At 40.0% G+C, this 16,778-nt stretch overlaps 1 protein-coding gene across 4 annotated transcripts in view; it reads right to left on the bottom strand.

Annotated features, from left to right (window-relative positions):
• Nucleotides 1-4,335, bottom strand: part of Cdkl5 (cyclin dependent kinase like 5) — a 170,553-nt gene extending 166,218 nt beyond the window's left edge. Inside the window, exon 1 of one of the 4 annotated variants that reach the window (XM_051141721.1) lies at nt 4,229-4,335. The gene's annotated coding sequence lies outside the window, so the exon portion shown is untranslated. The remainder of the gene's footprint in view (nt 1-4,228) is intronic. The other 3 variants (XM_051141722.1, XM_051141720.1, XM_051141723.1) reach the window with 3 other exon arrangements.
• Nucleotides 4,336-16,778: the final 12,443 nt, after the last annotated feature.

Below are 16,778 nucleotides of genomic sequence, written 5' to 3'. Positions count from 1 at the left end.
ATTTCAAGTCAGACCGGTTTGTAAGGCAATGTTGCCTCTTCTGCTGACTAGCTAGCTAATATGTGCAGATTATTTCTGAGTCTGTCTGACATATATATGGGAAATAAGGAAAACATCTACCTTGGAGAAAAGGCTATGAGCACACATGCATCCATGTGAACAAATAATTTGCCAAAGCAGCTGGTATTCTGTAAGAGTCAATAGATGTAGCATCATGAAAATTATAAAGCAGACTATACAAAAGAGAGACAATACTCAAAAATTGACTCTGATTAAAAAAAAAAACTTCCCCCCTAAAACAAATGTTTTTAAGTAAAAAGGTTTAATTCAAAATTTCCAAGAGCCTGGTCCTTTTAAACCAATAAATAGTTTTCTGTTAATTTACAAATGTGCAATGTTTAAATGTTAAATATTTCTTTAGGTAGAAAGTTCTCAGTCTCAGTTTTCATATCCACTGACAGACTTGCCTCCCAAATTCCTATCTCCATATGAAGAAATATATAAACACAAATGAGAAATGAGTCCCAATCTTTAAATAATTCACTAATGCATGCACTACCTCATAGAAAAGAAAAAATATCAAAATACTACATCTGGATCAAGCATAGTATCTTATACCAGTATTCCCAATAATCTCAGTAATCCCAGCACCTGGGAAGGTGACTTAGTTCCAAGCCTGCCTGGAATTAAAAAAAAATGACATCCTATCTAAAAACAACAAAACAACAAAAATAAAAATCCAAACACTAAAACTGTTAATTATCAAAAAAAAAAAATTCAACTTTAAGATAGAAAGCAAGGCTGGGTGGTAGTGGTGTCCTCCTAGCACTTGGGAGGCAGAGGCAGGGAGATCTCTGAGTTTGACGCCAGAGTGAGTTCCAGGGTAGTAAAGGCTACACAGAGAAACCTTGCCTGAAAAAAATAAAAATAAAACAAAACTAAAAAGATTGAAAGCAATACAAAGAGCTTAAATGCAGACTACTGTCCCACTCACCTCTGGTGCTAGAGATCCAATTCAGGGCCATGTACTCTGCCTGATCTGCAGCTCTAGCACTAAAAAAATGTCTTGACTGCATTGTTCCCTAGATTGAAATATGTGGTCCAACTGACATGATTATCAGATGTTAAACAACCTTTGACATTTTATCTTCTCCTCTGCCAAGGGATTTGACGTTGCCAAATAAAACCTTAAGATCTAAAATTATATGATTCTAACTGAACAGTCCTTTCTAATCAGAAAACAACTAAGTACTTGAAATCTTGCTGGTTTTGTACTAACATTAGGAATTATATAAAAGATCTCTGTCCTATTTCGGATCTATGCAAGTGTTTTGCTTTGTTCATTTTAAGCAACTCATGTTATTTGACATCAACCTGTTATACTAGAGTGTCGTTCTCTCACACTAAATGCCAAAAATAAAATTCTATATTAGCACACCTTCCAACAGTCAAACATTAAAATCCTATTAAAATAAAGGAGATAAGCACCAAAACTGTCAAAACAGAAGAAAAAGGGTCAGAAAACATGTGAGAAAACATTTCCCTTTTCCGCTTCTTTACAAATGTCCTACAAGCTTATTTCCCAGATATAGCTTGGTCTTCTATTACAAAGTAAAGTGAAATGCAAATCATACTGAAAAGCTAACTTTCTGCAAAAGGACCTGCTGTCATTTTCAACAATGCAACTGTGGCTAAGAATGCCTCATGGATTCTTAGCCATTGTGGAGAAACAGGTTGGGGGAAAATGCATACTTAAAGGAATTTCTCCACCTCTGTGTTGAAGGTTTGTAGTGTAAAAACACTGTACCTTCAAAACCGAAAATGCCATGTAAAGTCTGGTTCTTCTCAAATGCGGAATATCTGGAACAGAATACATTTTATTCACAATTAGTCAATCTTCTATTACTCATTTATGTCTGATGTCTCTGCCATTTCTCTCAATAGAAGCCTTTCCTTAAAAAAAAAAAAAAAAGCCAGGAAGCACAGTAGATATATCTGATTTAAATAACTCTGATTTAAATAGACTTAGTGAGACCCTTGTATAAACAATAAGAAAATCAAAACCTTAAAGGGAGGGGAGGCTTTACCTAAATCATTAAAATAACACTGAGCAGTGACAAAAGTAATGCTCCCTGGGGAAGGAGTTTTATTCCAAATAATTTTCCTAAAAAAAAAGTATATATATATATATATATATATATATATATATATATATATATCTTATGAGCTATGCTAAATCAACACAATAAGGACAGTAAAGTGTTTCTTTTTCTACCTGAGAAATGAACCACTGCACTGATTATGTTTAAGAGGCAAGCCAATTCAAAAGGATTTGATGCCCTTTCCAACAGAGGAGCCCTCTTCCCAAGTACTCAGAAATGGTGGATTATTAAACACTCTTGGAATGGCTAACTTTATTTAGTATGCCTATTTTGGAGTTCTATTCTTTAATGCAGCCAAATGGTATTTTTCTCCCTAATTAGGTTCCCCTGTACTTGTGATGGCCAGCACACAGTGTTGGCAGCGTTAAGTTCTACAGCTTCTCTCTTCTGGCTCCTTCTTCCCTCACCTATCCTCCTTACCCCACTCCATCCCATCCCCCCAAAAAAAGATTTCTTTCCCAAATGGTCTCCTCTCAGCATTTGTCAACAGAAACACCCACTGGTGGTGTCAAACTGGTAATACTGCTGCAGGCTTCCTTACTCCTTTTCTAGTGTCAACACCAAAAATGCTCCAACCTAAAATAGTACTTTAATAAAGAAATGAAAAGGCTTGCTAGGTCCTTAAATACCATATACTCGGAAAGATGGAGGCCTTTTACATTTTTATTATTCATGAATCCTAGTTGGGTTGTTCAGTGTAAGATCATACTCCCCCTTTCAACACCAGATATACAGGGATAAGGAAACACAGCCTCTTCACATTTTAAGAAAAAAAATTAAAACACTTAATGGAACGAAAAATGAATCTATATCTAAATGTTATGCAGTTTCTAAATAAAAAGTGTCTGGATAAAATTTTGTTTTGTTTTTCTGTTTTTGTAAGCCTACAGCAAGAAAGAAACAAACTGGAAGTATTCCAGCAGATGTTATCTAAAACCCTAATCCTATATTCTATACATATGTATGCCTCCTGTTTTTAGTCAAACGCTCTCAGACAAATTAATTTGTGTAATCTTTTATACTGCCTACATAACCATTATGTTCAAACAAGCCTAAATCAGATGCGCGGAAAGAAATTATTCTGTGCCAATACTTTCTAAAATCAGCTTAAATTTCAGCCAATTAAAAATAAATTGGGTTAACAGAATACTGATCTGCAACTATTTAAATATCACAGCAGCTTTCTAGCCTGTCTTTAGAAATACTAAGGTCGGGCATCTCTTATTCAAGCATCTGTGCCATACCACTCAGCGGGGGGGGGGGGTATAAAACCTCCAAGAAAGATCTGCTTTTACACTGAAATATGCCCAGGTTATTTTTTATCCCAACGTGGGCACGGAAAAAAAAAAGTGTCAATGTGAGAAGGACCTGTTCGTTCTGGCAGATGGTTCCAAACCCCAGGATTCAATTTCTATGTAGGTCCAAAGGATAGGAAGGTCTGAGAAGGGGTCAATTTCTGCTTCTCTGCCAGCATGCCAGCCGTGAACTTAATAACAACGCCTGAAAAGTTGTCCCGCGGATGGTGTCAGAAACCTGCTTGGCTGCAGAGGGGGACGCTCGCCCACCCTCCCGGGCAGCCAAGGTCAGAAGGACCAGGGCTGCGACTCACAACCCTTGCCTGGTTCCAGGTTCTCTGGGAACTTGGGCGGGGGGGGGGGGGTTCAGGGCCCTCCTAGGCGTTAGCGGAAAAGGGCTTCCCTCGCAGCAAGCCCCAGAGAGCCCTGGCCACGAGGGCGGCAGGGTGGGGACACCGCAGACCTGCAGCAGAGGGGAGCCCCGTGGAGTGATGCCTCGACCTACTGTCCGGCTAACATAAGCCCACTCTGTCTCCTGGCACCAAAAATCCCAGCCCCAGCCCTTCTGGGAAGCCCCTCGAGAGTCGCGCTGTGGGTCGCCAAGGGAGACTCCAGCATGGGACGCCCTCGCCGCGTCGCCGTTGTAGAGGGCCGGCACTGCCACCCCTCCTGTCACCCTTCTGAGTGGACCGACTGGGTTCCCTCTCTAGGGACAAGATAGTGGACACACGACCAATGTGATACGGCCTGACCAGCAGAGCAACTACTCACCCTGCCGAGTGCCCCACCTCTAGTGGGGAAGCCTCCACTCTCCCTCGCTGCCGCCGTCGCCGCTTTACCTACCCTAGCGGCAGGGACAAGTAAGCGAAAGCTCTGACCCCGCCCTCTCGCTGGAAGCCTCGCGCACCCTAATTTGCTGTTTGCTCCGCCCCCGGTCTGCGCATTCGAACCAATCGGCAATCTCCTCTCACCCTGCTAGGTCCCGCCTTAGCCCCGCCTACTTCTCATAGGCGCCAATGACGATAAAACGCTCGTGCTCGAGTTTGGGCTCGCGCGCCCAGCCCACGCCGCTCGTTCTGGAAGCCTGAGAATCCCAGAACTCGGGTTTCTTATGTTAGCTTTCTGCTTCGCGAACGCGCTTGCGCGTTCACGATGCTTCTCCTGGAGCACCAGGTTTGGTTGCCCCGCCAAGACCTAGCAACCTGGTCTGCAAGGCTGGGAGGGGCGGGGCTCGAGCTGCGAGCCTACGTGGGGAGGGGGAGAAAAGGGAGGAGTAGAGGTGGGGGGGAGATCGTGACTGAAAGAGGGGTAGATGCGGGGGAGCGGGGATAGAAGGGAGGAGGCCTGGGAATCCACCTGTCACTGCAGTACTAAAAAAAAGGGAAATCCTGCCTGCAGCGCAGCTATCCTGGCCTCCCTTTCTGGGGACCCCATGTGCAGAGTGGGTGGAGGGCCGAGAGAACGCATTCCCGGAGGGAGCCCGGGCGCTGCTTAAGAATAAAGGACGAAGGATGGCTCAACTCGAGCGGTTTTTTTTTTTAACCATATCAAAGTCCTTTGCTGCTGCCTAACTGTTGCAGCTGTGCGTGCACTCGCGCGCAAACACATTCACAAGCGCGTTCAGCTAGCAGCCTGCGACCCCCTGGGGTGATTTAAAGGCAAAAAACTGGCAGCCTGAGGATTCCTTACACAGCAGCTGGAAGCATGCAAACCGAGGCTGCTGCAGCAATCCACAACTCTACTCCCATCCGATGCTCTGCCTCACAGGATTCCCTGGCTGGTATAAAAGCAATGAAGTCATCGCCTGATCAGAAGAAATATAAAGACCGTAATACCCACCATGGATCAGGTTTTCAATGAGGATGAATTAGGTGATGGGATAGAGCTATACTTCCAGTGCTGTTTTTTTTTTAATTTAGGAAAAAAATGATCTTTGTGAAAGATGCTGCAGAGAAATCTATGAAAAACTGCATGATGATTTCCACTTTAAAAAAGAAGAGAGAAAGAATAAGAGAGAAAGCCTAAGGGCTTTTAGGAAGGGACAGAAAATAGGTAGTGTATGAGGTCAAAGATGCCACCAAATCAGAAATAGCCTTTTGTAATAGAAAACATATGTCTTGCATTAAATCTATTTAATCTACCCTTCTCTTGAATCTGGTAATGACAAGTAGCTATGTTATGGGTTTGTGCACTTGATGCCAAACCAGTAAGATGTTCTTTTTCATAACGGGGCAAATATTTCATAAGCAATTGAAGGCACCTACTTTCTCAGGAAGCATATTAGAAAAAATTTCAGGTAGGAGCAGTGAGTTCACAGTGAGGAAAAAATGGAGTCAGGCTTTGCAGAGGCTCCTGTCTCCAACAGTGCTGTGACCTCATGCTTCACCCACATGGAGCCAGAATTCCTGGGACAATCACTGCATTATCACCCCCTGTCAGTGTCTCTGTACTAGAAATTTCAGCACCATTGCCTTGGAATCAAATGAAGGATGGTTTATCTGAATAGAATGAGAAGAAGGTTCAAAACAACAGTAATAGAATGCTCACAGATGTAAGTTCAATGTCCTTTTAAGTAGCTGTTTTAGATGTTTTCCAGTGGGTCATACATACCACGGGCAAACTTGTCCCTTCACTGAAGGATGTTTGCTTGATCTGGTGTTCAGCACTGGTTTATTGGAGCTACATCCAGTTTTGTTGATTGCTTTTTTGTAAGAAAGCTAGACATTGTAAGTGTTTTTAAGAAATACCATGCTGTCATTTACCTGAGGTCTTTTCTTGTGTAAAAAGAGCAACAATAGTTTCCTGTAAATGCCTACTTTATGCTAAGAATTCTACGGATATTAGGGTCTGACAGAAAAAAATACAGGCTGCCCCCATAAATTTGAGTGTTAAATGAACAAAAGGTAATGTTTAATATATATAGTACCCTAATACATTCAGAACAAGGCTAGAAGAATGAGTAAACCTTTTAATCCCCGTCCAAAAAGAATTTTATGAAACACTCTTCTGGGCAAACTAAACAAATTTGTAGTATTTGTAGAAAAGGATACAGATACTGACAAATGAGTTGCTATTTATCTGAAATTCACGTCTAACTGGGTAACCTGTTTTTATTTGCTACATTGAACAAGTTGGTAATGTTCCACACATTATCTGTACTCCTCACAAGTCTCAGCAAGTCTTACCATTTCCAGATGGAGACCCTAGTTCTGAGCCTCCTCAGCATCTATTTGCTCCCTCTCCCTTCTAAAGGAACCCCCACTATTTTCAGATACCCAGACCCTCCACACTTCCAGAGGCTGAGTCTAAATTAGTCTCAGTCAATCCTATGTGGCTTAATTAGACTAAAAGAAAGAGCTTAACACCCCATGGTTTGAAAGAGAGATTTTTTTTTCTCTATACCTTCTGGATGAACAAGGAAGTTAAATATCCCAAATGCAACAATCAGCCATTTTGTATCTAAGAAGAAAGCCAGCCATAATTCAAAGCCCACATAGTAATTAAAGTTTAAAAAAAACAGAAAGGGAAAACAAAAAGTAGGTTATTGACAACATGCACATTTATGAAGTGCCCATCTGGGTCTAAACTTCATGATACAGCCTGGGTCTGCTGCAAGGCCGAAGAATCAACTCAAAGGCTGAACTGGCAGTACTTGGAGGCAGAAGACAGCATCGGTAATTGTTTTGCCCTGTTCAGAGTTCAAACCATACCAGATCTTACATGACTTTGTCCAAAGTTTATAATACATAAAAGCAAATAAATAAATAAATAAACAAACAAACAAGGTGTGGTAGCACACCTTTGCAATGCCAGCACTTGAAAGGCAGAAGCAGTAGAATCACAGCAACTTCAAGACCATTCAGATCTACATAGAATGTTCCAGGCCAGCCATGGCTACAGCAGTGACACATTGTCTGAGAAAACAAAGCAAAAACTAAAAATAAATGGTATGCTATTGGAGGAAATGTCATTTTTGGCATTCAAGTCCAGTGCTTGACTTAAGCTTTTAAAGTCGCTATCTTTGTTCTCTGGCCACTAAGTTTAGCCACAAATGGTGTAGAAGGAGCATGAATGTTCCTTAACATACTATGCCTTTAACACATCTTAAACTGTGGTCATGTCTTTAAAAAAAAAACCAAGAAGAGACTTTTCCTCTGAGAAGCCCAAGTTCATGACGCTGGGTGTGTCTTATTCTTTGTTTCTATTAAAGTCTGTGTTTTGGAGCTGGACGGTGGCTCAGTGGGTAAGCTGTTACTGTTCAAGCGTGAGGGCCTGACTTCATTCCCAGCACCCACATCAAAAGCCAAGCCAGGTGACAAAGGTTTGCTTGAGGGTTTGTAATCCAGGGCTGGGAAGGCAGATATGTATAGATCCCTGGACTTATTGGCCAGCCAGCCTAGCTTAATTAGTAAGGCCCAGGCTAAATAAACGTGCATATTTCCTGATTAACAATACCCCTGGCCTCAACATATGTATGCACATATATGCACCTGCCCTTCTATCTGTTCACAGGCACACTTGAACACACACACACACACACACACACACACACACACTAAAAAAAGTGCCCTTTTAATAAACTCCAACTTTGTTTCAAAACAACAACAGGCAGGACATTTTGGCATGTGCATTTACTCTTGGAACTTGGGCAGCAGAGACAGGCAGATCGCTATGCTTTTCAAGGTTACCCTGGTCTACATAGTAAATTCCAGGACAGCCAGAGCTCCATAGTTAGTCTCTCTCAAAAAAGCAAAGCCAAAGTAAAACAACAACAAAAGTGTTCTATTATACAGCCTTTCTGGCAGGGAGTTAGTAGTGCACACTTTTAATCCCAGCACACTGGAGGCAGAGGCAGGCAGATATCTGTGAGTTCAAGGCCAGCCTGGTCTACAGTGCAAGTTGCAGGACCACCAGGGATACACAGAGAAACCCTGTCTCTAAAAAAAGGACATAGCTGTTTTGACCACACAACCTATGTCTGTATACTCTGCCTTAACTACCAACACTACAGACAATTGTTTAGAGAGTTATCCTAATGTCAGAGGAAGTAAGAAGTTGTTCTAAATTAAAACATGAAAAGGTGACCTTGTTAACTTATGCCTATAATCCTTTCATTTGTGAAGGTTAGGGCAGGACATAATAGTTTGAGGCTAACCTGAGCTATAGAGTGAGAGCTTGTCTCAGTAAGATAGATAGACGACAGACAGACAGACAGACAGACAGATATGTTCTGGGGATGTAATGAAGTTGGTAGTGCATTGGCCCAGCATATATGAATTAATATATGGATCCCCAGCACCAAATAAACCAAGACTGGTGGTGTGCTCTTGTAATTCCAGCACTCTGGAGGTAAAAGCCAAAGGATCAGGACTACATGATAAAAAACAAAAAGTAAAAAAAGAATGACTAGAGAGAGCAAAACCAAACCACAGAATAGAGTGCCACATGAAAGCTTCCCTAGCTAAAGCTATAGAAGGGCAGTTTACCTAGGCTCAAATGCTAGTTTCAGTTATGGCCTTGCATCAATTGCTCAGGTTCTGTGTGCCTCGGTTTCCTCTTCTATGATGGGAGCACAACATTTATACTTCTTTCACATGTAGGTAGGTGACTAGTAAATGCCCTAGACCAATCAACCGACCTATAGTAAAGACTTTGTAACCTTTAGTTGTTTTCCAACAGCCTCCACTCCATATAAACTTGAAGTACTTTCCCCCTATAATCAACACTTTGAGTTCCACTTTATGAAGAATTTGCCTTTCATATACCTTTCCATCTTGGCTGATGCTTCTGACTTTTGGGTCTTTTTCAGCTGTTAAAAAATCAATCCAGCTCAATACTAGAATCTGCATTTGATCAAATTTTCCAATTTCAGAGGCTAATGGGATAAATGAGACATCACAGTAGAAGGAGGAACTATCTGGAAGAAGGAAGGGAGCCAGCTAGAGGGAGAAAGGGCTCATGGTGGCCGATGATGGTGGCAGAAACAGTTGGAGAAGAGGATAAGTAAGAGCAAACTATACACATATTGTCAAAATGCTGTAATGAATGAAACTATTTACTTTAAAAGGTAACCTTTAGGAGCCAGAGATACCCCTCACTTGGTGGAATGCTTGCCTAGTATGCATGAAACCTTGTGTTTGATTCCCAGCACTGCATAACTATACTATAACGGCACCCACCTGTGATCCCATCAGTCAAGAGTGAAGGCAGGAAGATCAGAAATTCAAGTTTATCCTTGGCTACACATCAAGTGTGAGGTCAGCTTCATAATACAAGAGACCCTGTCTCAAAAGAAATTCAAACATACATAAAGACTTTTAAAATCCCCAAATAAACAACAAAAATCTCCCTTTCCCTCTCTTGCCATCACCAGCCCACCAGGCTGTGACTAAAGGCAAATGGAGTGATCAGGAGATGGGATAGGTCTTTCCTTTGAACACCAGTTCCTCAGAGGGTATTTTCACGTTCCTGCCCAAACCTAATGTCTCTGACCATAGTTTGTAGCAAGCAGAGGAGAGAAAGAACCATTGGCCTTTATCTTAAGAACATACAAAAGGGACTTGGTAAAATGGCCCAGTTGGTAAAGGTGCAGGCGCGCGCGCACACACACACTAAATTTTATTAATGTAAAAATAACACATAAAACCCCTTTGTATAGGCTATATACTTGCTCTCACATGAATGGTCCTGATGTAACATTAGGTCAGAAATGGTGTTCCATTTCACTCTCTTTGTTAAATTGCTCACCATGGGCGAAGACAGATGCATGTCATTAGGACACTCAGGATGGCCATGAAGTGAGAAGCTAAGGACTATTCCAGAGGACATGACAGTAGCCATCTTGGAAGCAGATGTTCAATCCTGTCTCCTCCTTCATGGCCTCAGTCCTACCTGACATTCTTATTTCAATCTCATGAAAGACCCAGGACAGAAGCATTCCACTGAGCTACTTATGGATTTCTAAGCCTCAGAAACTACAAGATGACACATATTTGTTGTTTGAAGCCACTCACTTTGTGGTAATTTCTTATGCTGCAGTCCTGACTCATGTATATGGTTTCTAGCTCCACTTTACAGGTGAGGTTTCAGTAAGCTGCCCAATCTTAACCACGTAGTAGGCAGTGAAAATAGTCCACAGGTGACTGACCCAAGAAACTGAACCTCATAATCATGAGGCTATACCCCCTCTTTGTGTCAGTAGAAACCATATAAATACTGTTGTGTCCTTTACTCCTATAAGAGCTGTGCACTGAAGACTCCTTTCTGCCTCTTACAAGTTATCAAATTACAGTCAAATGACAACAATGTACATAGAGGTGAATGAGTGAGCTCTGTTTTACTGCTGCCCTCCCACAACAGATGAAGTCTTACTACGCAGCCTGGTCTGTCCTAAAACTCTGCATTCTCCTGCCTCAACCTCTTGTCTGCTGGGATCACAGGTGCGCTCCACTATGCCTGAGCTATTCATTTCATTTTTGTCCTTTGCTTACTTACTTAGCTCAAGTACAAGGTGTCTTAATGAGCATCTTACTTATATCAGTTCCTTACAGGATTTGCATAGTGTGAAATGATTCCAAATAATGCCATCCCCCTGAATTTGTACAGATAGAGTAAGATAGACTATATATATATATATTATCATATCCTAATACTTATTTATAAGTGGAAAACATTTTAAAAACAACGTTTAATTTTTACAGAAATAAGTGAATTCACAGAATAATAGTACTAAAAATAGTAAAATGATGTACATTACATTTTCTTTTTAATAACAGATATGATTCAATGCCATTTTACAAACTCTTTATAAGGCATGTTAGAATTCTAGGACAGTTATATAAAAGGACACAGAATGAGGCTGATGATGTGGCTGTGAGGGTAGAGTGTTTGTGTAACATACAAAAAGCCTTTAGTTCAATCCCCAGAATTGCATAAACTGAGCATGGTACCTACCATACCCCTGGTAATCTTAGCACTCAGGAGGGGGTGGGTGGGGACAGATTGATCAGAAGTTCAAACTTATTCTCAGCTACATTGCAGTGAAAAGCCATCCTGGACTACAAAACAACAACAACAAAACAAAAACAAAAAGAAGAACAACATCAACAAAAAAGTCACCATGTGAAGTGGTGCACCCCTCCATACCAGTTTTCAGAGGCAGAGGCAGGAGGACTGTCCATGAGTTCCAAGCCAGGCAGGGAAATCTTTTCTAATCAAGAGCAACAAAGGAAAAAAAGAGTATGGATTGAGTTTTGTTCTATTTGAGTTGTTTTCTTGATGCCTAGCATGAAGCATGACAATCAATAAGCATTTGCCGAATTAATCCATTAATTAGCTCATCTGTATTCCCACACAATCACTCATTTCAGGCTCTGTTGACATACACAGAGGGAAATCATGGATCCAGACAGTGGACTGAGAAATACATGTTAACAGGAAGAAAAGTAAAACAAAGAGGAACACAATTTAGGGTCGCCCCGATTGTGGGAAGTAAATTGGAATGAAAAGCTGCAATGGCTGATCTGGGTTGTCAACTTGACACACCAGGAAAAGCAGAAACTCAATTGAATAACTTCTTGTTCCATAGTGGCCTGAGGACATGTCGGTGGACATTTTCTTGATTGTTAATTGATGTAGGGAGGTCCAAATAACTGTGCACAGTTCCATTCCTGGGTGGGTGGGCTGGGCTGTATAAGAAAGGTAGCTAACATGAACCTGAGAGCAAACCTGTAAGCAGCCTTCTTCCTCAGCCTCTGCCTCAGCTCCTGATTCAGGTTCCTGCCCTGATTTTCCTCCATGATAAACTGTTAACCTAGAAGTGTAAAATGAAATAAATCCTTTCCTCCCCAAGTTCTTTTTTACATGCCATGATTATCACAACAACAGAAAGCAAAGTTTAACGAAAGGCACGGCAGTTGTGGAATAAGCCTGACCCTTCTGTACAATTGCCTCAAGTGCGATGACTTATTTCATTTGTCAGTGTGAATGGTCTAAGGAATGCCCATATATTTGGTAAAACCATATTTGTGGGTTTGTCTGTAAGGGTGTTTCCAGACAGGATTACCAGACCGAATGAAGCAGGCCCACCCTCCCTAGTGGAAGTGGACAACATCTAATCTGTTGAGAGTCCAGATAGAACACAATGAGAAAGAAGTGTGATTTCAACATCCCACTTTCTCCAATACACAGATCCTCTGGAAAAAAAAAATAAAGAGACACACATCAGAGTTATTTGGTATCATACATCAAATGGACTTAACAAATATCTAGAGTATATAAACACCAAAGAATACACATTCTACTTAGCAGCACACAGAAACTTACCTAAAGTACATCACATCCTGGGACATAAAAGGAATCTTTACAAATACAAAAAGATTGAAATAACTCCTCATATCCTGTCTTACCACAAAGCAATAAAATTCAAAACTGACAACAAACAACCCTTTACAAAATATAAACTCATGAAGATTAAACAACTCATTATTGAATGGTGGATGAGTCAAAGAAGAAATCAAGGAGGAAATTTTAAATTTTTCCTGGAACTAAATGAAAATGAAGACACACTACAACAAGCCCTCTAGAAAACATCAAAAACAGTCCTATGAGAAAAATTTATACTTCTATGTGCCTACATTTAAAAATTCATAAAGAGCACAAATAAGTGACTTAATGATGCAACTTCAAAAGCTGGAAAAAAAACAAAAACAAAACAAAACAAACCCAGTAGAAGCAAGAAATAAAAAAATGAGAGCCAAAATTAATGAAATGAAAAGAAAGAAAACAATACAACATATCAACAAATCTAAGAGCTGAGTCTTTGAGATGATAAACAAGTGTTACAGACTCTTGGCCCAACCTACCAAAAGAAAGAAAGTAAGAACCCAAATTAACTGAATCAGAAATGAATAGGGAAACAGTACAGCAGATCACAAAGAAATTTAGAATATTATAAGTGAGTATTTTTTAAAACCTGTACTCTATTACACTGGAAAACCTTTTTTAAAAAAGGATTTCTAGATTTAGCCAAACTATGAAAATTAAACCAAGAAGAAATCAACAACTTATATAGTCCCATAACAAACTAGGACATTGATATAGTAATAAAAAGCCTCTCAACTAAAAAAAAGTCCAGTGCCAGATGGGCCAGATGGATTCACAGCAGAGTTCTACCAGACTTTCAAAGAAGATCTACAGCCAATCCTTTAAAAACTATTTTAAAAAATAGAAACAGAAGGAGCACTCCCAAACTCCTCCTATGAAACCAGTATCATTCTAATACCAAAACCAGGAAAAGGCACACCAACTACAAGAAAAGAAAACTACAGGTCGATATTTCTGATGAACATAGATTCAAAAAATACTCAATAAAATGCTTATAAACATAATACAAACATACATCAAAAACATTATCTACCACAACTAAGTAGTCTTTATCACTGAAATGCAGGGATGGTTCAACATATGGAAGTCAGTAAACACAATAAACCACATGAAGGGACTTAAAGATACAAATCACATGATAATCTCAATGATGCAGAAAAAGCTATTGACAAAAATTCAACATGCCTACATAAGGGTCCTAAAGATTGTAGGAATATAAGGCACATACTTTAGCATAGTCAAAAATATATATGAGAAACACACAGCCAACATCATCCTAAAAGAGAAAACTTGAAACAACCCCACTTAAATGATGAGAGACACAGGGATGATGACTATCCTCAATACTTTTCAATATTGTGCTTGAGGCACTAGCTGGATTAATAAGGCAAGAGAAGGAAATTAAAGGCATAAAAATAGGTAAATAAAAAAACAATGTGTTCCTATTTGAAGATGACATGATATTATGCAACAGAAACTTCTAGAAATGATCAACACATTTAGCAAAGCGATATGAAACAGAATCAACTTTCAAAAATCCAGAGATTTTCTATGTACCAACAACAAAAATAGGGAGAAAGAGATCACGGACATGCTCCCATTTAATATAATCTCAAAGAAAATAAAATATCACAGAATAAACCTAACCAAAGAAGTAAAGGTCTTCACCCATGAAAACTTTAAATCTCTGAAGAAAGAGATAGAGAAATATGCTAGAAAATGCTCATGGACTAGTAGAATTAATCTGAAGAAAAATGAAGATATTTACAAATTTAATGCAATCTTGAAAACCTCCCACTTATTCATCACAGAAATAGGAAAAAACCCTAAAATTTATATGTAACCAAAAAAGACCTGGGATAGCAAAAATAATCTTAAGCAAAAAGTAACATACTAGAGGGATTACCATTCTAGATCTTAAGATATATTACAGAGCCATAGTAATAAAAATAATACTGACACATGCACAAAGACACACACACACACACACACACACACACACACACACACACACACACACACTATAGACCAATGGAATAAAACCAGAGACCAAAACATGGGTACATGTAACTTCAGCCATTTAATATTTGACAAAGTTTCAAAAACATATGCTAAGAAAAGAAAGCATCTTCAACAAATGGTGCTGGAAAAAAACGGGATGTCTACCTGCAGAAGAAAGACATAAGCACATATCTATTATTTTACACAAAATTTAACTCCAACTGGCCCCAAAACCTAGATGTGCACACCGAAAACACAGACACTGCTAGAAGAAAACATAAGCAGTACCCTTCATGATACAGGTGTAGAAAAGGACTTTCTGAATAGGACTCCATTGCCCAAGAATTACAACCAACAATTGACAAGTGGGACCTCCTGAAACTAAAACGCTACTGTACATCTGAAGAAATAACCAACAGGGTGAAGAGAAACCAAACAGAATGGGAGAGAACCTTGCCAGGTATACATCTGCCAGAGGATTAATATCTGAATTACATAAGGAACTAAAAACAAAACAAGTGACTCATTTTAAAAAAATGATCTTGGAACCTAAAGAGACTGTTCTTAAAAGAATAAAAAAAATGGCTAAGAAATATCTCAAAAATGTTCATCTTCATAGCAATTAGGGAAATAAAAATCAAAACATCTTTGGATTTCATCTAATCTATTCAGAATAGCAAAGATCAACAAAGCAACTAACAACAAATGCTGGAATGGATGTGGGGAAAGGGAACTCTTACTCACTCTTGGTAGGAATGAAAACTAGTCCAGGTTCTATGGAAATCAGTGTGGGAAATTCTAAATAAAAAAACTATAAATAAATATACAATATCGAGTCTCTTCTTGGTAACTTGCTATCCTTCCTCTGAGTGCCGCCAGGCCTCCCCATCCAGGGGACATGGTCAGAAAAGGGGCACCAGAGTTTGTGTGAGTCAGATCTCACTCTCCACTCAACGGTGGAGAATATCATGTTCGTCGGTTAGGTCTTGGTAGGGGTTCGAAGCTTACTGCCTATATTTTCCTTGGCTGGTGCCTTAGTTTGAGGAGGACCCCAGGACCCAGATCTGCCTGTCATAAAGTTCTTCTTGTAGATTTCCAGGACCCTGAGAGCATATATAGGGGGAGGAGGTCTCCCTCAATCACAGACATAGGGGAGGGAAGAAGGGGGGTAGTGGGAGGGAGGGAAGAATGGGAGGAAACAGGGGAAGGGCTAACAATCTAGATGTAATATGAATAAATTAATAAAAAAAGTAAAAAAAAAAGAAAATACAAGAGCAGCATGTGTTTGTCGAAGTTTATTAGACAGTGATATGCAGACTTAGAAAAAATCCATGTAAAAAGTTTTATCTTAATGAAAGATGTGGTGAGGACAAGGACTTAACCTCTGAGACCAGATCATGAGAGACAAATACATTACAACACAAAAAGGAAAAAATAAAAATAAATAAATAAATAAATCTACAACCTCCACCTTACTAAACCAACACAATCTACATTCTAAATAATTGTCCTCATACCCACAGAGAAGTGTAGTACTCAACCCTGATCAATTAGACAGAGACCAGTACAGAAAGCCATAACAAATGAAAATGCAGAGTTAGGGAGCCCAGTCCCAACAATATATCTGCAATACAACTTCCATACCTAAGGTTCAGGAATCATTGTGGAAGAGAGGATGGAAAGATTGTATGAACCTGAGGATCATAGAGTTTTCCCTGATTGTTTCTCGAAAGAATGAGGAAAGCAGCTGTTCCTGGTGGGGCACCCCTTTAATCCCAGCGCTTGGGAAGTAGAGGCAGGTGGGTGTCTGTGAGTTCAAGGCCAGCCTGGTCTATACAGCGAGCCCAGGACAGCCAAGGCTAAACAGAGAAACCCTGTCTCAAAAAAAAGACCCCAAAACAAAAAGACTGACAGAAGCTACATCCATAAAGCCTCA

The sequence above is a fragment of the Acomys russatus genome, chromosome X, assembly GCF_903995435.1.
Source record: "Acomys russatus chromosome X, mAcoRus1.1, whole genome shotgun sequence".
Taxonomy (NCBI): Eukaryota; Metazoa; Chordata; class Mammalia; order Rodentia; family Muridae; genus Acomys; species Acomys russatus.
This window is presented reverse-complemented; position numbering and strand designations above follow the sequence as displayed.